General features: G+C 43.0%; 1 long non-coding RNA gene across 1 annotated transcript in view; it reads left to right on the forward strand.

Annotated features, from left to right (window-relative positions):
* Positions 1 to 6,347: 6,347 nt before the first annotated feature.
* The window catches only part of LOC309484529, a 349,759-nt gene continuing 331,566 nt past the window's right edge, over positions 6,348 to 24,540 (forward strand). Inside the window, exon 1 of the long non-coding RNA XR_014200893.1 lies at positions 6,348 to 7,012. This is a non-coding gene — a long non-coding RNA (uncharacterized lncRNA). The remainder of the gene's footprint in view (positions 7,013 to 24,540) is intronic.

Genomic DNA, 24,540 nt, shown 5'->3' on the forward strand with positions numbered 1-24,540 from the left:
ATGCCCTTCTTGGCGAGTATTCACGTAAACACAGTTGGTTATATCTTAAGAGAACAGAATAACTTGGGATACTGGATCTGTCCATGAGGTCTTAAAGTGACAGCAGCGTAATACAGTATAGCTTCTGCTGCTGTCACTGTCATTAATGTTAATCTAAAATCAAAAGAACAAGAATCAGTGTACAGTATATTTAATTCATACTGTGAACACAATGCAGTGTTTTATTTTTATGTTTAATTTAAGGCGAGACACGGCAGGCAAAAACATTGTTTTTTTTTCCACTGGTCAATTTTGAGATTTTGGGATATTTGTCTTCAATAACATGTCTTCTTTCAGACTTGTGGTGAAAAAAAGTCCGAAATACACATTTAGGTCTTTATTTTGCATGTTGCGTCTGTAGATTTGTAGAAAGCTCTCTCTCTCTCCTGTACAATGCTGTCGGATCCAAATATGGTCATTTCCTTTTTATCAGCAACCAATCGTGAAAGTAAAAGGTGGGATTTAACTCTAAATGCGCAATCTCATTGGCAAATCTTTAAAGCCCGTTTTCTCAAAATGACTTTTCTCTCATACTCCAAGTCTGAAATCTCCACTTCAGTAGCACATATATACACCAAACTTTGTTGATAGTATATTCTGATTTAAATGAAAAAATAATTTTGAACCTGGCTTTATCCAATACTCAGATTTCGTTTTTTAAAATATATGTAAATTAGTGCATATTAATTAGATAATGCCTAATTTGAATATTTAAACATTAAATTACAGAAAACTTGTAATATTTTTTTTTTTCTCATCTTAATGTAGGTAATCAACTGGGAAAGTTTCATGGTGATATCTGCTAGTTAAAAAATTTACCCTATTCACCTGTAGTGTCTCACCTTATTTCTTTAGTTTTTCTCCTGTTAGAAAGCTAGACCTAACACAAATGTGTGTCTTTTATATTATATGTGTTCATCCTGTTGCTTGTAATTACATTCTTTGTTCTTATTTTATTACTGACTGTTTACTTGTATTCAATAAGCTTGATAACTTTTCCTGTATATTATTTAGGAAAGTATTAGTTTTTGTAACAAACTGCTTCACTGCAAACATTATTATATTGTGATATATATATATCATTATTGTGAAATAAAAGTACTCATGGATCCTTAATATGTCCAGATACCAAAAGGTGCTTTTATCAGCATAGATGGTGAATGTAAAAAGTTTACTTCTAAACCACGCAAATGTATACGTAACTTATTTTGTCGAAGGCTCTCTCTCAAATGCCAGTAACCGTAAGGTATCAAAGGGTATTTGAGTTATCATATCTGCGATCACTGTAATTTTGGCTTGCATGACCTCGTATTCATACGGCACCCAGTCCACCCATTCATTCTTATACACCTGCATAGTAATGGTTTATTTATTTTTCACCCTTCCCTTTTTTTCTTTTGCACTTAAACCGTATTTATTTACATCACCAAATCTCACTGTCATTTCCATACATATGAAACATGTTCTCTGCTTTAATCTTTCTCCTGTGGCCTTTGTTCTCCTGTGGCCTTCTATTGACAGGCCCCTGTGGTGAAATTTATGTCACATATTTAATATGGACATGGGGATGATTATCAAATCCATAGATGCCAGGAAAGGCTGATCAGCTGTAAATAATGGATGAGGGGAGGATGTGACTCAATTTGTGAGCAGCACAGAAGAAAAGAGCGTGCATTGACTCCCCCGCTCTGGAATGCCATTATTCGGGTCGATCTTTTCTCCTCCAGCCTGACATCACTCAGGGTAATCATCCTTCAATAAAAAAGCTGCCCATAATAAACGAACAACCTGGGTCAATAGCGGAATACGGAGAGGGATGACCTCTTGTGTGCGCCAGTGTATAAATGGGTTTCTTCATCAGAGGTGATAGGCCCCCCTGCACTTTAACACGGACCAGAGCCACGTCGCACTTATCATCACTATTGCCTGGTTTTGTCACGGTTGTGTTCGCTGCATTAATGAATCAATGCTCTAATGAGGCGGATTCCCTTCCAGTGGCTCATGTAAATACAACACCATGATGTACCAAAACGCACTACGCAGAAGAGAAGATAGATGGAAAGACAAGTATTAGTTTGTAGAAAGAGGAGTGGAAGCCATCAAGAACACACAAGGAATGCCCTTCTTATAATGTTAGTTATAAAAGCTAACCTAACCATGTGTTATACAAGCCTAACCAATAGATTATCAGCAATACCTGTATATCCATTATTGACTCTAGGCTTATGTATACACAGAGACAGCGGAGATACGTCAGCACAATTCACGTGACCGGAAGAAAAAAGAGATTCACATGGCCCAAAGTCTTGGATGCTAAATGATAGAACATATTACTGTCATGAGTGGCTAGATAGCCCAACAATCACAACCCAGATAGAGGTAAAACTGTACACTGGTCATGAGCACATTTACTAGCAGACAATATGAGTTCACATCAATGTAAGGCGGAAGGAAGGAAGAGGCCCTGCTGGTCTGATGGTTGTAGATGCAGGGCTAGGCTCAGATCCTCGGCTAGAGAGCTGTACTGGAGATATAGACACATACAAATGTAAAATGTACACTGACAACTGGACAGAAGAAAGTGGATCAGACTATGAAACGTGGCTTTAAGGGAAGGCAACCCTTGGACTTGACGTCTCAGGCTCAGCTTGAGGAATTATACCAACTATGTCCAACTCAAGAGCGCATGTTATTTATGCAGGGGAGTGTCGATGGACTATTTTAATAATACTTTAATTGCCTCTTTTCCTGAACCACGGTGTTCTAATGTCTTTCCAGCCAAGCTGAATAAGCTGTGTAAGGTTATGGCATTGGTGGTTATCAACCATCAACCATCATCAGCATGTCTTGCAGATAGGCATATATCATTAGGTGAAGTCACGAGTGAAATCTGGTACTGACTTGTAGCACAAAGTTCTGGTTAAATACTAATAGTTTTCTTAATTGTTTTTAAATGGTGTTAATTGGTGGTTATACTGAACATTGGTAGAATACATAAACAGACTGCAGTTACACAGAGGCTAAGAGATGGTAATTAATTTGTGGCCACCTCTGAGATAATTAGAAAACATGAAGGAATACAGTTAATGATAAAAAAAAATCAAGTTAATGATCCCTAATGAAACTGATTTGCTGGGAAGACAGCTTATTGAATTTATGAAAGTGTGAACAAAAGAAATGGCTAAGATTATCTGTGTATTTGTCCATTTTAAATCCTGATACATTGTTGGCTTGTTATATGTTGTTATTCAATTCAATTCACATTTATTTGTATAGCGCTTTACACAATACACATCGTTTCAAAGCAGCTTTACAGAAAATGCACGAGTCCACATTACAGTTTACAGAGATATGTTATCAGAGGTTATGTATTTCAGAAATGTACATCTACAAATCACACAGTTAATGTAAACATTTATTAATTTAAACAATGTAATAATTTAAGGCAGAAACAATGTTTATATCCTGTCTAAAGTGTTAGTTTAAAAACAAAAGTATCACTGTAAAAAAGGGCATTGCATAATTTGTACAAAATATTTCCTAAATTTGTCTTGTAGTCCATGAATATTGTGAGCACCCACCATCACCAGTAGGCAAATATTTCTCCAGCTAATTCTCCAGACTCTTCCCAGCTCTTTCAATGTTAGTTTTGAGAGTGTATCTTCCTGGAGCCTCATCTTGCAGTGTGTTCGCTGTTGAGGGCCCGTAATGTTGCATTTAAATCTGGGTAAAGGGGCTCCGACTGACCGGGTGTCAACTGTTATCGGTTGTTAAAAATGGTTAAAAAATGACTTTACCCCCTCCGTAGACTTAGACAAGAAGGTCTCCCCACTCATCTCCTCACCACCTTCTACAGGAGAACCACTGAAAGCATTCTGACCTACAGCGTCCCGTTCTGGTCCGGGCGCTGTAAGGCTCATGAAACACAGCAGCTCGACAGGATAGTGAAGATCATTGGTGTGATGAGGCCTTCCCTCATGGAGACATCTCAACGGCGCTGTATTCTCCATCAAAAAGGATCCTCTCCACCCTATCTGCTGTAGATCCAACAGGCTCTTCCCACAAGCTATCATGATGGTGATCAGACTCCCTACCACACACACATCCACACACACATTCAGCATACTGTACATGACACAAAACGGCAATTTCACTGGCCAATCATTTCCTGTCATCGATCTACGATGCTCGCAAGGGAAAAACAAGGACAGCTCTTTGCTGTCTCTATGACTGATGTTATTAGTGCTATGACATAACAGAAACTTCTAGTTGACCAGTGTTTAATAACTCATTTCTCTTGGATGCATCGCCTCAGCCACCAGACCTTACTGAACACACAGAGATGAGGCATTCTGACAGGTCAAGATTTTGATCAAATATTTTCCCCAAGCACTTTTTACCAATTCCAAACCACATTAGTCTTAATAATTGTGTATAATCCTTTATTATAAGAAATAATGGAGACCGCAATCTTACAGAGGACAAGCGGTTTGGAGAATGAATGGAAGGAGTGATGGAGATAGAGGACCAGGTCAGGACAGACAACAGCAAGGTGTTGAGGGAGTCATGGTGTGAGCCGCTAAAAACAATGAGTTGTTTGGATATTTCAAGGTACCAGATCGGCTGAAAATGAACTCCCAAACCTACTGCCATTTCCTGGAAGATACTTTTTTCAAATAGTCATACAAGAAGTCAGTAGCATTCAAGAAGAGCATGAACCTTATGCAGGCCAATATACCAAGCACTCTATTGCTTGAATAGCTAAAAAAAGCCTTCAAGTGTAAAGACCTGACCGCCTTCCTCAACTGATTTAATCCTAAATAAGAGCTTGTGGGTCTTTCTCAAGTGTGAGATTTACAGTGAGGGAAATCAATACACATCTTTGAACAGCATCTGGGGGACTGTGGTTGCTGCGTCAGATAAAATTGGTCAAGAACAAATCAAGTCACTGACTGGTTCTATGGATTGTATGAAAGTCATTGAAAAGAAGGGACACCGAATATCTTGAAAGGCTAAAAAGGTATCAATTTGTATAATGTTATTAGTTATTTTTTGAAACATTCTTGTTGAGGCAGAGATAAATATCTTAGAATAAAATTGCATAATAATGTGCACACAAATATTTGAGAATATGACCTATTCCCTATTAAACATAATTGTTGTTTTTAACAAAATAGCACTGATAGCATTGCACATGATCAGTTTAGCAGTTAAATTATCAGGAAAAAGTGAACTAATCATGAAAGCAGACAGTGTGTAATGACACAGCTCGAGGGTCTCCGGTCTGAGTCCTAGCTGAGCGCTTCGGTGGAGTCTGCATGTTCTCCCGTGTCGGGCTGGGGTTCCTCTGGGTTCCTCTGGGTTTACTGTAGGGGAATTCTGGTACTCCAGCTTTCAAGAAGCCCAACCTTGACACGTCAGTTCTTTCTAATTATCACCCTATTTTAAATCAACCATTAATTGTCTAATTACTGGAAAGTACTGTCGCCTCCCAGCTTCAGACTTGTCTAGGTGAAAATAATATTTTCGGCCCCTTTCAATCTGGGTTTCATTCTCTTCAGAGCACTGAGACCGCTGTAGTAGAGGTAGTAAATGACCTACTACTCTCTGTCTCTCTTTCTATACTTCTACTACTGACCTCAGCTCCGCCTTTGATATTGTCTGTCACGACTTACTTATTTCTCACCTATCAGATGTAGGTACTGTATTTCTGGTGCTGCTTACCTTTAAATCTCGACATGGTTTGGCTCCCTGTTATCTTTGCAACCTGCTCATCCCCTACACCCGAGTCTTCCACTCCTCTTTCTCCCTGTCTCTCGGTATCGCCTCTCTTCTATGGGTGTAGATCATTCAGTGTTGCTGCACCTAAACTCTGGAATTCTCTGCCCAGTCACTTTCTTGCATTAATAATATTTCTGACTTCAAATCGCAACTTAAAACTTGTTTTCTGAACTTTATCATTCCTAAGTAATGTTCCGTACTATGTTTATGTGTTTAAATCTATGTTGCATTGTGATGTCCTGTTTATCTGATGCCCTCTTTTATTTCTTTGTATTATCTTTGTTCTTATCTACCACCTGTAATAATCTATACTGTTGCTTGTCTGCAATTACATCACCACTTAGCTCTATTCTATTCTATTCTATTCTATTCTATTCTATTCTATTCTATTATATTATATTCTGCAAATGATTTAGTTGAAGGCAAAGCTTTTTCTGTTCAGTTCGTCCACATGCACAAGCTGCTGTAATTGTGTATTGCAAGTGTTTTTACCAAGCAAATTGTGTCAGTTTAATAAGAAACAATTAAAGGGGTGGTATAATGCCCTTTTCACAAGATGTAAAATATATCTATGATGTCCCCAGAGTGTGTGTGTGTGAAGTTTTAGCGCAAAATACCCCACAGATATTTTTATATAGCAAGTTAAAGTTGTCACTTTTTGAGGGTTTGCAAAAACGCACCGTTTTGTGCCTGGCCCTTTAAATGCAAATGAGCTGCTGCATAGGGCGGGGTTTCAAGAGCTCGTGTGTGTTAGCAGCTGCTGTTACCTCACGCAGACACACTAAAATGACAGAAACTGTTCTGCCTTTAATGTTAAACGGATTCAGATAAGGATGGAGAGACTCAAGAAGAAGTGACAACATGTAGAATGCAACAGGACGTCTCTGAATGGTTAGTTGATGAATTTATGCAGCTGATGTGGAGTTAACTATCTTCAATTAGGATATTCTGTCATGATAAATTGCTCATATATGAACTGTTGTGAGATGCACACAGAGTGACTTTCTATTGCATGTGAAAAGATGGATGCTAAAGTTTGAGCTGACTCACAAATGTACTCTTATACAACAACTTTTCCTCTTCTCAACATGGACTGCGTGTTCCCGGGGGCGGGGTTTATGTAAATTCTAGGGTTAGTGATGTCACTAACCCGAGAGGAATGTCGCGTAGTCCCAACCAGCCGTTTGTTGTAGTCCTTTTCTTTAAAAGCAAATATCTCCCTTTGCTTTGAACTTTGAGCGTTGTAACTTTGCAGATGTTGTTTATGCTCAAACAGCAACATTACACACTAACTAAAGTTAGAAAAGTGAAATCATAATCAACCACCCCTTTAACAAAACCTAAAGATGATACTTATACCTTAAGAAAAAGACGAGGAGTTACATTAATGTGGAGTGAGATTCTGGCATAAGCGCTACTGGCGTGCCAGAGTTTCCTCTAAAGGCCCAGATTTACTGATTACAAAGTTCTTTTTTCTTCTTTTTTTTTTTTTTTTTTTTGCTTTAGGAGTAAAAATAAGTTTTAAATATGTGTCAAGCAATATACTGTCAGTGAACAACCCAGCACCGGCCACACTGAGAGGGACGTTGGGAAAGGTGTTTACCAGCTGGAACAAAACAACTCCAAACGGACTTTGTTTTGGCCGGATATTGTTCGAAATGACTTCACACCAGTTAGTTTTTTGATTTTGCTTGAAGTATATTGGGACCTTAAAGCTTTCAAATGAATCAAGTTTAAATTAGTGCTCTGGGAATTTAATCAAGGCAGTTATTATGTTCATAACAGGTGTGTGTAGGGTACAGGATAGGGTCTTTGCATTCAATCACTGTAGGTCTTACCTCATAAAGGGAAAGTTAACCAATTCCCTTAATACTTGAACCATATGCTCTTATGTGCTCATCTATTCATGTTTTCACATTAAACACACAAATAAATTGGTTTTCTGTATATGACAAGTAACAATAACAGCATAAAAACAGCACAGATGATTGTAATAACTCATTTATGGAGTAAGATTTTTCACTTATACATGTGTATATACAGCAGTATTATGGAGGGTAAGCACATCCAGAAAGCATTGGTGGACTCTCTTTTAACAAATGCAGTATGTGCTACAACATGAAGGAAGATTCCGAGATTGCTAATGTTGTGTGTGTGTGTGTGTGGAAGAGCCAGAGAGGGCACTGGCCTGGCGTCTGTGGTGGTGTGTGGCGCAGCAGGGGGCTGATGGGGTATTCAGGGCAGGGCTGAAACACAGCTGCCAGAGGAACGACACAGATGCCTGGAATGAGCTGACATGATGAGAGAGGGGAGATCCATTCCAAAGTAAATCGTCCGTCCAAGAAGACCCTAACAGCAGAAAAAATAGACTGAGCGACTCAAACTGAGTTTGCACAGATGAAATCCCTCGTGGAGAGAAGATAGAGAGGTTAAGGGATTTCTTAAGGTCATGTGTGAACGTTTTCTCAAGTCACTACATGCTGAGAAAGAAGATAAAGGATGTGCCTTCATATTCCTATTATTCCACAAATGTAACAAATGAGACACAAAGCAGCGCTCGGTCTGAACTCATGTGAGTGAGCTGAGAGGAGAACACTCTATCCTCGTGGTTAGCCAGTACTGAGGTCCAGTTAGAGCTGTGAGTGAGCTGGAGGAGAACACTCTATCCTCGTGGTTACCCAGTACTAAGGTCCAGTTAGAGCTGTGAGTGAGCTGGAGGAGAACACTCTATCCTCGTGGTTTCCCAGTACTGAGGTCCAGTTAGAGCTGTGAGTGAGCTGGAGGAGAACACTCTTCGCCTTGTGGTTTCCCAGTACTGAGGTCCAGTAGAGCTGTGAGTGAGCTGAGAGGAGAACACTCTATCCTCGTGGTTTCCCAGTACTGAGGTCCAGTTAGAGCTGTGAGTGAGCTAGAGGAGAACACTCTATCCTCGTGGTTTCCCAGTACTGAGGTCCAGTTAGAGCTGTGAGTGAGCTGGAGGAGAACACTCTATCCTCGTGGTTTCCCTGTACTGAGGTCCAGTTAGAGCTGTGAGTGAGCCGAGAGGAGAACACTCTATCCTCGTGGTTTCCCAGAACTGAGGTCCAGTTAGAGCTGTGAGTGAGCTGAGAGGAGAACACTCTATCCTCGTGGTTTCCCAGTACTGAGGTCCAGTTAGAGCTGTGAGTGAGCCGAGAGGAGAACACTCTTAGCCTCGTGGTTTCCCAGTACTGAGGTCCAGTTAGAGCTTTGAGTGAGCCGAGAGGAGAACACTCTTAGCCTCGTGGTTTCCCAGTACTGAGGTCCAGTAGAGCTGTGAGTGAGCTGAGAGGAGAACACTCTTTGCCTCGTGGTTTCCCAGTACTGAGGTCCAGTTAGAGCTGTGAGTGAGCTGGAGGAGAACACTCTTCGCCTCGTGGTTTCCCAGTACTGAGGTCCAGTTAGAGCTGTGAGTGAGCTGAGAGGAGAACACTCTTCGCCTCGTGGTTTCCCAGGACTGAGGTCCAGTTAGAGCTGTGAGTGAGCTGAGAGGAGAACACTCTTAGCCTCGTGGTTTCCCAGTACTGAGGTCCAGTTAGAGCTGTGAGTGAGCCGAGAGGAGAACACTGTTCGCCTCGTGGTTTCCCAGTACTGAGGTCCAGTTAGAGCTGTGAGTGAGCTGAGAGGAGAACACTCTTAGCCTCGTGGTTTCCCAGTACTGAGGTCCAGTTAGAGCTGTGAGTGAGCTGAGAGGAGAACACTCTTCGCCTCGTGGTTTCCCAGTACTGAGGTCCAGTTAGAGCTGTGAGTGAGCTGAGAGGAGAACAGTCTTCGCCTCGTAGTTTCCCAGTACTGAGGTCCAGTTAGAGCTGTGAGTGAACCGAGAGGAGAAAACTCTTCGCCTCGTGGTTTCCCAGTACTGAGGTCCAGTTAGAGCTGTGAGTGAACCAAGAGGAGAACACTCTTCGCCTCGTGGTTTCCCAGTACTGAGGTCCAGTTAGAGCTGTGAGTGAACCGAGAGGAGAACACTCTTCACCTCGTGGTTTCCCAGTACTGAGGTCCAGTTAGAGCTGTGAGTGAGCTGAGAGGAGAACACTCTATCCTCGTGGTTTCCCAGTACTGAGGTCCAGTTAGAGCTGTGAGTGAGCCGAGAGGAGAACACTCTTCGCCTCGTGGTTTCCCAGTACTGAGGTCCAGTTAGAGCTGTGAGTGAGCTGAGAGGAGAACACTCTATCCTCGTGGTTTCCCAGTACTGAGGTCCAGTTAGAGCGGTGAGTGAGCCGAGAGGAGAACACTCTTCGCCTCGTGGTTTCCCAGTACTGAGGTCCAGTTAGAGCTGTGAGTGAGCTGAGAGGAGAACACTCTATCCTCGTGGTTTCCCAGTACTGAGGTCCAATTAGAGCTGTGAGTGAGCTGAGAGGAGAACACTCTATCCTCATGGTTTCCCAGTACTGAGGTCCAGTTAGAGCTGTGAGTGAGCTGGAGGAGAACACTCTATCCTCGTGGTTTCCCAGTACTGAGGTCCAGTTAGAGCTGTGAGTGAGCTGGAGGAGAACACTCTATCCTCGTGGTTTCCCAGTACTGAGGTCCAGTTAGAGCTGTGAGTGAGCTGGAGGAGAACACTCTATCCTCGTGGTTTCCCTGTACTGAGGTCCAGTTAGAGCTGTGAGTGAGCCAAGAGGAGAACACTCTATCCTCGTGGTTTCCCAGAACTGAGGTCCAGTTAGAGCTGTGAGTGAGCTGAGAGGAGAACACTCTATCCTCGTGGTTTCCCAGTACTGAGGTCCAGTTAGAGCTGTGAGTGAGCCGAGAGGAGAACACTCTTAGCCTCGTGGTTTCCCAGTACTGAGGTCCAGTTAGAGCTGTGAGTGAGCTGAGAGGAGAACACTCTTCGCCTCGTGGTTTCCCAGGACTGAGGTCCAGTTAGAGCTGTGAGTGAGCTGAGAGGAGAACACTCTTAGCCTCGTGGTTTCCCAGTACTGAGGTCCAGTTAGAGCTGTGAGTGAGCCGAGAGGAGAACACTCTTCGCCTCGTGGTTTCCCAGTACTGAGGTCCAGTTAGAGCTGTGAGTGAGCTGAGAGGAGAACACTCTTAGCCTCGTGGTTTCCCAGTACTGAGGTCCAGTTAGAGCTGTGAGTGAGCTGAGAGGAGAACACTCTTCGCCTCGTGGTTTCCCAGTACTGAGGTCCAGTTAGAGCTGTGAGTGAGCTGAGAGGAGAACACTCTTCGCCTCGTAGTTTCCCAGTACTGAGGTCCAGTTAGAGCTGTGAGTGAACCGAGAGGAGAAAACTCTTCGCCTCGTGGTTTCCCAGTACTGAGGTCCAGTTAGAGCTGTGAGTGAACCAAGAGGAGAACACTCTTCGCCTCGTGGTTTCCCAGTACTGAGGTCCAGTTAGAGCTGTGAGTGAGCTGAGAGGAGAACACTCTTCGCCTCGTGGTTTCCCAGGACTGAGGTCCAGTTAGAGCTGTGAGTGAGCTGAGAGGAGAACACTCTTCGCCTCGTGGTTTCCCAGTTCTGAGGTCCAGTTAGAGCTGTGAGTGAGCTGAGAGGAGAACACTCTTCGCCTCGTAGTTTCCCAGTACTGAGGTCCAGTTAGAGCTGTGAGTGAACCGAGAGGAGAAAACTCTTCGCCTCGTGGTTTCCCAGTACTGAGGTCCAGTTAGAGCTGTGAGTGAGCTGGAGGAGAACACTCTATCCTCGTGGTTTCCCAGTACTGAGGTCCAGTTAGAGCTGTGAGTGAGCTGGAGGAGAACACTCTATCCTCGTGGTTTCCCTGTACTGAGGTCCAGTTAGAGCTGTGAGTGAGCCAAGAGGAGAACACTCTATCCTCGTGGTTTCCCAGAACTGAGGTCCAGTTAGAGCTGTGAGTGAGCTGAGAGGAGAACACTCTATCCTCGTGGTTTCCCAGTACTGAGGTCCAGTTAGAGCTGTGAGTGAGCCGAGAGGAGAACACTCTTAGCCTCGTGGTTTCCCAGTACTGAGGTCCAGTTAGAGCTTTGAGTGAGCCGAGAGGAGAACACTCTTAGCCTCGTGGTTTCCCAGTACTGAGGTCCAGTAGAGCTGTGAGTGAGCTGAGAGGAGAACACTCTTTGCCTCGTGGTTTCCCAGTACTGAGGTCCAGTTAGAGCTGTGAGTGAGCTGGAGGAGAACACTCTTCGCCTCGTGGTTTCCCAGTACTGAGGTCCAGTTAGAGCTGTGAGTGAGCTGAGAGGAGAACACTCTTCGCCTCGTGGTTTCCCAGGACTGAGGTCCAGTTAGAGCTGTGAGTGAGCTGAGAGGAGAACACTCTTCGCCTCGTGGTTTCCCAGTTCTGAGGTCCAGTTAGAGCTGTGAGTGAGCTGAGAGGAGAACACTCTTCGCCTCGTAGTTTCCCAGTACTGAGGTCCAGTTAGAGCTGTGAGTGAACCGAGAGGAGAAAACTCTTCGCCTCGTGGTTTCCCAGTACTGAGGTCCAGTTAGAGCTGTGAGTGAACCAAGAGGAGAACACTCTTCGCCTCGTGGTTTCCCAGTACTGAGGTCCAGTTAGAGCTGTGAGTGAACCGAGAGGAGAACACTCTTCGCCTCGTGGTTTCCCAGTACTGAGGTCCAGTTAGAGCTGTGAGTGAGCCGAGAGGAGAACACTGTTCGCCTCGTGGTTTCCCAGTACTGAGGTCCAGTTAGAGCTGTGAGTGAGCTGAGAGGAGAACACTCTTAGCCTCGTGGTTTCCCAGTACTGAGGTCCAGTTAGAGCTGTGAGTGAGCTGAGAGGAGAACACTCTTCGCCTCGTGGTTTCCCAGTACTGAGGTCCAGTTAGAGCTGTGAGTGAGCTGAGAGGAGAACACTCTTCGCCTCGTAGTTTCCCAGTACTGAGGTCCAGTTAGAGCTGTGAGTGAACCGAGAGGAGAAAACTCTTCGCCTCGTGGTTTCCCAGTACTGAGGTCCAGTTAGAGCTGTGAGTGAACCAAGAGGAGAACACTCTTCGCCTCGTGGTTTCCCAGTACTGAGGTCCAGTTAGAGCTGTGAGTGAACCGAGAGGAGAACACTCTTCACCTCGTGGTTTCCCAGTACTGAGGTCCAGTTAGAGCTGTGAGTGAACCGAGAGGAGAACACTCTTCACCTCGTGGTTTCCCAGTACTGAGGTCCAGTTAGAGCTGTGAGTGAGCTGAGAGGAGAACACTCTATCCTCGTGGTTTCCCAGTACTGAGGTCCAGTTAGAGCTGTGAGTGAGCCGAGAGGAGAACACTGTTCGCCTCGTGGTTTCCCAGTACTGAGGTCCAGTTAGAGCTGTGAGTGAGCTGAGAGGAGAACACTCTTAGCCTCGTGGTTTCCCAGTACTGAGGTCCAGTTAGAGCTGTGAGTGAGCTGAGAGGAGAACACTCTTCGCCTCGTGGTTTCCCAGTACTGAGGTCCAGTTAGAGCTGTGAGTGAGCTGAGAGGAGAACACTCTTCGCCTCGTGGTTTCCCAGTACTGAGGTCCAGTTAGAGCTGTGAGTGAACCGAGAGGAGAAAACTCTTCGCCTCGTGGTTTCCCAGTACTGAGGTCCAGTTAGAGCTGTGAGTGAACCGAGAGGAGAACACTCTTCGCCTCGTGGTTTCCCAGTACTGAGGTCCAGTTAGAGCTGTGAGTGAACCGAGAGGAGAACACTCTTCACCTCGTGGTTTCCCAGTACTGAGGTCCAGTTAGAGCTGTGAGTGAGCTGAGAGGAGAACACTCTATCCTCGTGGTTTCCCAGTACTGAGGTCCAGTTAGAGCTGTGAGTGAGCCGAGAGGAGAACACTCTTCGCCTCGTGGTTTCCCAGTACTGAGGTCCAGTTAGAGCTGTGAGTGAACCGAGAGGAGAACACTCTTCACCTCGTGGTTTCCCAGTACTGAGGTCCAGTTAGAGCTGTGAGTGAGCTGAGAGGAGAACACTCTATCCTCGTGGTTTCCCAGTACTGAGGTCCAGTTAGAGCTGTGAGTGAGCCGAGAGGAGAACACTGTTCGCCTCGTGGTTTCCCAGTACTGAGGTCCAGTTAGAGCTGTGAGTGAGCTGAGAGGAGAACACTCTTAGCCTCGTGGTTTCCCAGTACTGAGGTCCAGTTAGAGCTGTGAGTGAGCTGAGAGGAGAACACTCTTCGCCTCGTGGTTTCCCAGTACTGAGGTCCAGTTAGAGCTGTGAGTGAGCTGAGAGGAGAACACTCTTCGCCTCGTAGTTTCCCAGTACTGAGGTCCAGTTAGAGCTGTGAGTGAACCGAGAGGAGAAAACTCTTCGCCTCATGGTTTCCCAGTACTGAGGTCCAGTTAGAGCTGTGAGTGAACCAAGAGGAGAACACTCTTCGCCTCGTGGTTTCCCAGTACTGAGGTCCAGTTAGAGCTGTGAGTGAACCGAGAGGAGAACACTCTTCACCTCGTGGTTTCCCAGTACTGAGGTCCAGTTAGAGCTGTGAGTGAGCTGAGAGGAGAACACTCTATCCTCGTGGTTTCCCAGTACTGAGGTCCAGTTAGAGCTGTGAGTGAGCCGAGAGGAGAACACTCTTCGCCTCGTGGTTTCCCAGTACTGAGGTCCAGTTAGAGCTGTGAGTGAACCAAGAGGAGAACACTCTTCGCCTCGTGGTTTCCCAGTACTGAGGTCCAGTTAGAGCTGTGAGTGAACCGAGAGGAGAACACTCTTCACCTCGTGGTTTCCCAGTACTGAGGTCCAGTTAGAGCTGTGAGTGAGCTGAGAGGAGAACACTCTATCCTCGTGGTTTCTCAGTACTGAGGTCCAGTTAGAGCTGTGAGTGAGCTGAGAGGAGAACACTCTATCCTCGTGGTTTCCCAGTACTGAGGTCCAGTTAGAGCTGTGAGTGAGCCGAGAGGAGAACACTCTTCGCCTCGTGGTTTCCATATCTGTCGAAATCCAGGACTTTCCTCCACAATCCAGACCGGCCCAGGACTGAAGGTCCAGTCGTCCTGCCTTGCATATACACCATGACAGTAGCATTTACAGTGTACTTTTACCAACTCATTATCTAATAGAATTCTACAACAGCACTGCATGCATTAATGATGTTCCACTCACGAATGAATCTGTGTTTTACAACAAATATTGGGTGTGAACGAAAATTTTGGATGAAATATTTGATCTGCTTTGTTGTGACTTGCAGGATGCGGGACATCCGCTCTATTTTAAAACGTAAAACATAAAACATTTGTACATAAACAAATTTTAGTTAGAGATAAATCATTCGGTTACACTTTATTTTAAGGTTTCCGTGTTACAATGTAATTATACATTTAAGTTGTGAGTAATAATAATTAGCTACATGTACTTACTATAGGGTTGGAGTTAAGATTAGGGTGTGGTTTAGGTTCATTTGCATATAATTATGTACAATTTATAGTAATTACTATAGTAACTACATGTAAAGTGTGTAACAATGACTGTAAAATAAAGTGTTACCAATAATTTAATAAAATATATTACTGTAAAGTCGATATGAAACGCAAGTTGCATTAGTCTTCTCTATTGTGCCGTATATCCAAGTGAAACGTCTTCTGGAACGAGAACAAATGTAGGTAGAAATGAATATAAAAATTTGAATGAATTTAGTCTCTCTGTAATCTATAACTGCTCTCTCTCCATCAGTGATGAATCATGTGTTTCTGAGTCTGAGGGTTTGATTTAGTTTTTCGTGTATATGATTGTGATGTGCTTGTACTCTTGTAGGCACAACTTTAACAGGAACAAAACCTATTCCCGTCCCACACTGATGTAAACAGAGGTCTTACAGGCCCTGTGTTCAGCGTTACATATGTGTGGAAATGGGGTCTGAATGGTTTTATGACGATGAAACCCCAAACGGAGGAAGTCGAAAACACATCTGAGCACATCACATCTGTAGTGGAGCTCAACCCGTGCTGAATGTGTCCCAGACAGCAGAGATACAGCACACACTCGCTTCAAACATGACGGAACTGCTCCAAAACAAGGGATTCAAGCCTCACACACACACACACACACACACACACACACACACACACACACACACACACACACACACACACACACACACACACACACACACACACACAGCAAACCTATATTCTTTTCAGTGACATCCTTTTCCATTCACAATAAGCTGATTAACATGCTTTCATCCATTGGATGGCTTTTGTGTGTGTGTGTGTGTGTGTGTGTGTGTGTGTGTGTGTGTGTGTGTGTGTGTGTGTGTGTACGCAGGACATGCTGTTGGGACTCCCGTGACAAAATATGACCAAACAGGACAAATCCGATCACCGGAGCTCCCGAAGGACACATCTGAGATGTTTGGAAACGGCATCGGTTGATCTCTTATAACTGACTAACCAAACACGCATATTAATACGAGGTGGAAACGGTCGTAGATGCATAGTGATATATTAAAATTCTATTTAGATATTACAAATTAAACACAAAAAAACTATTTGAATAAAATACCATCAAATGTAATATATGTGTTATAGAGCTTTGTACAAACTTGAACATCTCTGCTTTAGATCAAATGTTGATGAAACAGAAAACTGATATGTCACGAGCCTCAGAAGAGCCTGATCTGGAACAGACATGAAGTCTTTACACTCGCCATGAAACCAAAATGGACAATTCTTATTTTTTAAGCGTTTAGTAATAATTTGAGAATTTATTGTGAATGATTAATTTGTGCACATCATCATCATCATCATCTTCCCCTCTCCTGTGCGGAAACATCTCTTCTGATGACGTGTTGGGCAATAATCCATTAACTCCAGCAAACTCCAGCAGAAAGTAGAGGCTCTGAGAGTGTTGACGGACTCCATCTGTGTTATAATCATCGTTCTGAATCCCATCCGGACAAAGACTTTGACAAAAACATGATTTTCTCAGCTTTTTGCTCAAAATGTTGCATTGTTTTTCTGAAACCACATTCAAGTGTTGATAAATGAAGAATGCATGAAGCTAGAATAAAACGGGGTTTTCCATTTAAAAGCAGATGATGTGTTCTTTCTGTTAATAAAATACAGATATTCATACAGCAGAATATTCTGGGGGCCATGACACTTTTGTGAAAATGATTGAGTTATTTGAAAGCATTCTTTTCTTCAAAGGGTAGATTCAGTTCTGTCTTAGAATTTGGCCAATATGATGTTGAAATCATTATAAAATGCTGTCTAAGAAGGTAGATCACAATTTCCTGCTCCATTCACCTTTCTATTATTATTATTATTATTATTATAGATCATATTATTTTCCAATATCAGGATCGTGCTTCAGACTGGAGAAAGGCCGCTGCGTTATCATCGACTCCAGAGATTATGAAACTTCCTATTGCAGCGTGTGTGCATGTAGTCCATAAAGCCGGTGGAGAACAGCGATTGAAACGATTGAAAACTTTTTGAAAGACTTCAGCATTTGTTCTGCACACTTACCTAAACACTCTGTGGGGCTGCGGCGGTAACTGGGGTCCTATTTCATCCGCAGCGTGAAGCCACTGAGTTCCTCAGCTGTAAAATGAAAGCAGCGGAGCACAGTGAGAAAATGTATTAGCCTCGCTGTGATAAGGAGAGCCCTTAGCGAGTGACGCACGCCTTCAATGGGGAAAATAACCACTGGACAAATTGTTTTTGCTACATTAAGTACCTGTTACTTTATTTCACAGATGGAAAAAAATAATGCCGGCTCTGGGGTTTGGAACCAGCATAGCATAGAGAATTGCATGCATGTAGATTCCTATAAATATCCATGAAGTCTTTATATGGAAAGTGATTTTCTTAAGAACTTTTGAGCTCAAAGAAAGTCAGGCAATCGACTAATAAAATATACAATGATAGATGACAAAGTGCCCGGCGGGCAGTCGATGGGCTACTGAGGGAAATCACGCTGAATATCTGTTAATAAAAATAAAATAAAAAGGAGGGAATATTTTCACTCAGCGGGTGGAGCGGGGATTTTTCAATTAATGACTGCGCCACCTCGCCAGAGCCGCGCAAATTAAATGAGTGTGTCAGATCTGCAGTGATTTATACATCTGGACTGATCTAACAGGCTGGCGGAGCAGCTATGACACCATGACAAGCCAACAATGGATATGAAAAATGAGCTAATACCACAGAGCTAAATCACAGATTTTCAAAGGCCAGCGCAGCCTCGCTGAGAAAAATCCACAAGCACTTAAACGTATAAGAAGACAAGGCCGTGTAAATGCCCTCGATATGCGACTGATCGCAGGGGACGTACGGTTGAGGGTTTCTATGAAGTGAACGTTGTCTGGAGTCTCCATCTAAACCAGATATTGAACATCTCTCTGGACGACCACGAGGCGTTTATGTAATTATGGACACGAGCCTGTAGTGTGAAGAGCTGCTTTTCAGAGGTTAGCACGGAGACAACCGTGAAGACAACAGCTCTGTGTGTGTGTGATGTTTCTCTTACTTAGGCTCTGATGAAAAATAGTTTGCTTTTTTTGCACTCAGCAGATTTAGAGGAACCAATTACTGCTGTGCTGATGTGAGTGCAGCCCTCGGGTCCCGCCAACCAATGACGGACTGCGTTAAAGCGGTTTTTATGTATTAAAGGGGTTTCAATTTCAGTTTTTCATCAAATCCCATCTATTCTTTTAGCCTGTGGTTTCAGAAGCAAAAATAATCTAGTGATTTGTGGAAAAGAGAGCAACATTACAGAATATGAAAGGCCATCTTCACAGAACATTAGGCCACCATTAGATCTATCTACAGCGAAGGGTTAAAGTTGATTGTTGTTGTTGTTGATTGAGTCGTATTTTACCCGGACACATCTTCTCATCTCCGTCCTCCTGTACAGCCGCAAAACAGCGGGATGGAGAACCACACACACTCATCCAGTGGAGCAGGAGAACCTCAAATCAGACGGAAATCACTGGGAAATAAACTTAAGATGTGGCATATGATCATAAACTCAAGTGACATTTCTTTTGACAAAACAAGCGATATTGTGATGCTTTGCTATATTTCAACCTAATGAGTGCTGGATCTAGAAAACATAACATTGGAAACATAAACTTTTCCTCATTTAAACATTCTCTTTTGATGAATAATGTTAGTAACACTTTATTTCGATAGTCCACTTTAGACACCCTACTAACTACAAGTAACTTTGCGACTACATGTCAACTAGCAGTCATTAGAGTATTAGTAGACTGATGCTTAATATCGGCTATCACTTTATTCTGATGCTCTTTAACAGACTTTCTACTGACTATAAGTAACTTTGATACAAGTCAACGTATTCTAACCCGAACCTGACAGTCTACTAATACTCTACTGATAGTTGACATGTAGTTGCAAGTTAATGAGAGTTAGTTTACAGTAGAATATCAAAATAAAGTGGAACTATAATTTTTTTTTTACTTCAAGCATCTGGACAATTACAGTGTTAGAGTGGTTTTTTTTTTTTAAGATGTTGCATATGATCATAAACTAAAATGACATGTCTTTTGAGAAAATAAGCTATATTATGATTTATTTTGTGCTATATTTCTGACCCTAACAGTCTACTAATACTCAAATAATAGTTGACATGCAGTTGCAAGTTAATGAGAGTTAGTTGACATACAGTTAGTAGAATGAAAGTGGAATATCGAAATAAAGTGTAACTACACATTTCTTTACTTCAAACATCTGGACAAGGACAGTGTTAGAGTTCTTTTTTTTTCTTTTTTTTTTACAGCATCGTTCAGGCCTTCCAGAAGGAGACAGGCAGACAGCAGAGGAACACGAGAGCAAACCTGACAGCGCGCTATAAGCACTCGAGCCGAGAGAGAGGCAGTCAGGCAGCCAGTGCCCGCTGATTGAATGATCCCATTTCTGGGCTTTTTGTTAGACAACCGGCAGCAGTGTATGAAGATTGATACAGAAGTGCTTGACTCGCTTTGCTGGATCATCAAATGGATTGATATTACTCTCCCTCTCTGGATGAAGACAAAGTAACTGTTATGATACTCAATACAAGAGCTTGTCAGAAGCGGAAAATCATCTGGTGTCGCTGGTTATGGGAGCGTTTCACGGACTGTCATGTGAATTTATTAGGCAGATGCAGAGCTATCTGATGCTGATGCTGAAAGCCAGAATTCGCACAGAGAAATCTCAAGTGCAGATTGAATTACAGGCCCAGGCTGGTAGATGTCACAGCTTACAGCTTTATCATGATCAACACACACACACAGGCTGACACAAAATAACCGTCTTATTTACACACACACACTGACATTTTTAAAATAAATAAATGCATCGGGTTGTTCTGTGCCTCCATTTTGTACATTAAAATTGTGAATTATCTTGCTTATACCATGGTCACTTCATAGACATATAAATCTGTCATTGGTATTTGGTAATATTTGTGTGTGTAAATTGCCTGCATCTGTGTACCATTTCTCTACTAATAGTAAAGCTGTGAGTTTAATTACAGCATTAATATATATATATATATATATATATATATATATATATATATATATATATATATATATAAAATACAGTGCACACATGTGATAAATGCAGGGAGATAGTCAGGCTGATGGAGAAGATTTCAGACTTAGAGACACACATTCAAACTTTAATCGAGGATAGTAAGAGTGCAAGGGCTTTAGATACTGCTTTGGATGCGACTAGCTTAGTGAACTCTGGAGCGCCTGACATCAAAGCAAATTTAAGAGTTTAAAAGATTATTATTCACGTCGGCACTAATGATGTTCAACTTCGCCATTCGGAAGAACGCTGTCATGTTTACAACTGGGACAATGAGCGCACATCAGGATCAACTGAATGCTGGATTTTCAAAGGTATATGTGAAGTTCACGGCTCTATTGTTGCAGTAAACTTGCACACCGTTCTTGAATGAATAATTTATTAGATGTACACTGGTCTGTTATTGTAGGGACATCGACTTTACATTTTCAAACTAATCATGACGAAGAACAAAACGAACTGTGATTGGTTGCGTTAAATATCAGTCAGTCCTTGGCTGATATTTTTAATTCTTAAATACATGTAAGTGAATTCTCTGGCTCAGTGCCAGCCAACGCACGAACGCAGATTTGAATTTAGCGGTGATGATGTTTCTTACGTCCGTTTCGCAGAAGCACAGGGCAAATATTGCAACCGACAGCTGAGGCATTTAAGTGGCACCGAAATGAGGCACCGAAATCTGCATTTTGATTTGGTTACACACCAGTTACATATTGGCACTGGGTTTCGGTACCCAACCTCTATTGTTAATGATATTATTACAGATCATAACTTAGATGTGCTGTGTTTGAGAACGCGGAGCACACGGACCCTCGTGACATCAAACATGCATGTGTACAGAGCACAAGGACCCTCATGACATCAAACACGCGTGTGTATGGAGCACACGGACCATCATGACATCAAACACGTGTGTGTATGGAGCACACGGACCCTCGTGACATCAAACAGGCGTGTGTATGGAGCACACGGACCATCATGACATCAAACACGCGTGTGTACGGAGCACACGGACCCTCATGACATCAAACAGGCGTGTGTATGGAGCACACGGACCATCATGACATCAAACACGTGTGTGTACGGAGCACACGGACCATCATGACATCAAACACGCGTGTGTACGGAGCACACGGACCCTCATGACATCGAACACGCGTGTGTACGGAGCACACGGACCCTCATGACATCGAACACGCGTGTTTACGAAGCACACGGACCCTCACGACATCAAACACGCGTGTGTACGGAGCACACGGACCCTCATGACATCGAACACGCGTGTGTAAGGATCACACGGACCCCTCATGACATCAAACACGCGTGTGTACGGAGCACACGGACCATCATGTCATCAAACACGCGTGTGTACGGAGCACACGGACCATCTTGACATCAAACACGTGTGTGTATGGAGCACACGGACCCTCATGACATCAAACACGCGTGTGTATGGAGCACACGGACCATCATGACATCAAACACGTGTGTGTACGGAGCACACAGACCCTCATGACATCAAACACGCGTGTGTACGGAGCACACGGACCATCATGACATCAAACACGTGTGTGTATGGAGCCCACGGACCCTCATGACATCAAATGCGTGTGTACGGAGCACACGGACCCCTCATGACATCAAACACGCGTGTGTACGGAGCACACGGACCATCATGACATCAAACACGCGTGTGTACGGAGCACACGGACCATCATGACATCAAACACGTGTGTGTATGGAGCACACGGACCATCATGACATCAAACACGTGTGTGTATGGAGCTCACGGAGCGAGAACTGCCTGATGAGACCCACTGCTGCTCTGTGTAAATGAGTGGTTCTGCTGCATTAGCTCCATAAAACCATAATCCCTTCCCCATAAACCATTACATGCGTCACAACATTTCTGATTTATGGGGCGGAGTATCGATGGAAAAAAAATGAACGCTTGCCAAACATCTTAGGGACAATATTGAGCACATTTTAATTGTGATTTGATTCCCCTGGCCATTAGCCAGAAGATGAATGAGCACTAGCAACCCCTGACAGCAGCCAGAGAAAGTCTTAATATGACAATTATGTGTCTGTCTATAGATTTTATTGTACCCCTCTCTCTCTCGTATCAGTTCATCAGTACAGTGCAGCTTTTGTGTAGATTAAATTGAGACTTTGCTTTACTCCATCTCGGAACACTTACTTATGTTTTATGACACGCACTAAATCAGTTTTATGCTGCTATTGATTTTTCTGCCCTGCTCTCCTCTGAGCTCCCTCATACATACATAAACCAATACATCAAAACATTTTGCTTTTCATTCTGCCTTTTCTTTTCTGTTCCAGCGTTCGCCTTGACCTTCAGAGTGTTGGGAATGGCCATGAGAGCTGTTCTGTTTGCTGTGAAACCTGCTTTCTGCTGGAGAGAGAGATGAGGCCGGACACACACGGCTGAGCTGCTAGTGTTCGTTTACAACTCGATTCAGATTTGAGGGATCAGTGGGCAGTGTGACTCCTCTGCACTGTAAAACACACTAATGATTTTCAGTCTGAAAATTGTTTTAGCAAAACATGTGTGAACATTTAATTTCTTAAAACAGATATTTAAATAATATTACAGCCATTGCCACCAAAATGTAATTGAAATCCTAGAAAAAATTATGAATACAATTAATCAATCGATACAAAAATAACATATTTAAAAAAAGAAATGCAGAAATTTAGCTAACATGAAAAAATATATATTATATTCTGCTGTGACTTCTTTCAATCTCTTTAACAAACATGCTGTTTCTGCACGTGAACAGCTTGGACTGTCGTGGAAAGGTCAGGGCTGTTCACTGCTGTCAATAATGTGATCCTGTGGGAACAGATTAAGAAAGCAATGTGAAACCAGTCAAATTATGCAGTCAACGGCTTTAAAACTATTCTAAATTGAATTCATTAATACAAAATTTCAAGTGTTTCTGATGAGTTAGGTGACTGTAGGTCTACACACACACTCACGCTCACACACACACACACACTCTCACACACACACACACACACACACACACACACACACACACACACACACACACACACACACACACACACACACACACACACACACACACACACACACCAGACAAAAGCAGAAAAAAAAATCATTTAATGTTTAAGAGATGATTTTGATTAGTTTTCTAGAAAAGGGAAGGCACCGTCTGATGCATATACTCCTCTGTCCATCGGTCCTCATGTTGATAACACAGTAAGAGGCTCTACAGGACGTAACTATACATTAAGACGTACATTAACAGTACATTATCAACACAAAGGAGTTTTATTACAGTTTTTCTCGATTGTTTACACACATTTTCTGGTACTTGAGACACAATGACCACAACATGTAACTCATTCACCAACCCCCTGAACCAATTCTGCTAAACTACAAGCACAATTACACTCAAATTGTACTTCTAAAACACACTTTTTTCAAAACACTACACACAATTCTCTGCTTTTGGCACAATTTTCATGCAGAAAATCTCTTGTTTTCACAAGGAACACACTGCCATTCAAATATGCACACTGACTCATCCATAGACTGTAAAAAAATATGGACGTAGTGTCCGTGACGTCACCCGTAGGTTTCTGAAGAGCATTTTTGAAGCCTAAAGTGGGCGGAGCCGGCCGTCGCCATCTTGGACTCGCGTCACTCCCGGATAACAGAAAATGGGCAAAAAGGCGGGGCGGATGGGGAGGTAATGCTATGCTATATGCTACTGACAGTACCAAGTCTGCGACTGCACAGGGCCACGCGCTAAAGTGACAGTTGATGATGTAAAGCCAATTAAAAGTTCCTGTTTTTGCCCTTCGAAATATTATAATAGTTAAAAGACATGGCAACAAGTGAGACTGTGTATCATGATTCTGTACTATTCTGCTAGTTGAAAATGTATATGCAGTAACTTAATATTACTCTGAGAGAGTGTGTGTGACAGTGATTTATGTGCATACATGTTAGTCACTCTTTTTTTATAGTCTATGGTCCGTCAGCGCGGCATCGCTCGTCAAGTTCGTAGAGAGCTTATTCTGTCCATTTTAAATTCTGATTTTGGCCGCCTCTCAAATGGGTTAAACCATAGATATATTAACGTTACCTATGAAGTTGAAGTAAATGCGCTGGAAATCCGCGCTCATTCAAGGATGTGCATTTATAGCATGGACGGAGAAAGCGCCGACACCTGCAGGATTTCACCTGACGGTACATAAACATATTATAATCTGTTCCGTGCAGAACGAACGAGCCTTTATTGACGTTTT

This window comes from Leuciscus leuciscus (genome assembly GCF_965113295.1).
Source record: "Leuciscus leuciscus genome assembly, chromosome: 20".
Classification (NCBI taxonomy): Eukaryota; Metazoa; Chordata; class Actinopteri; order Cypriniformes; family Leuciscidae; genus Leuciscus; species Leuciscus leuciscus.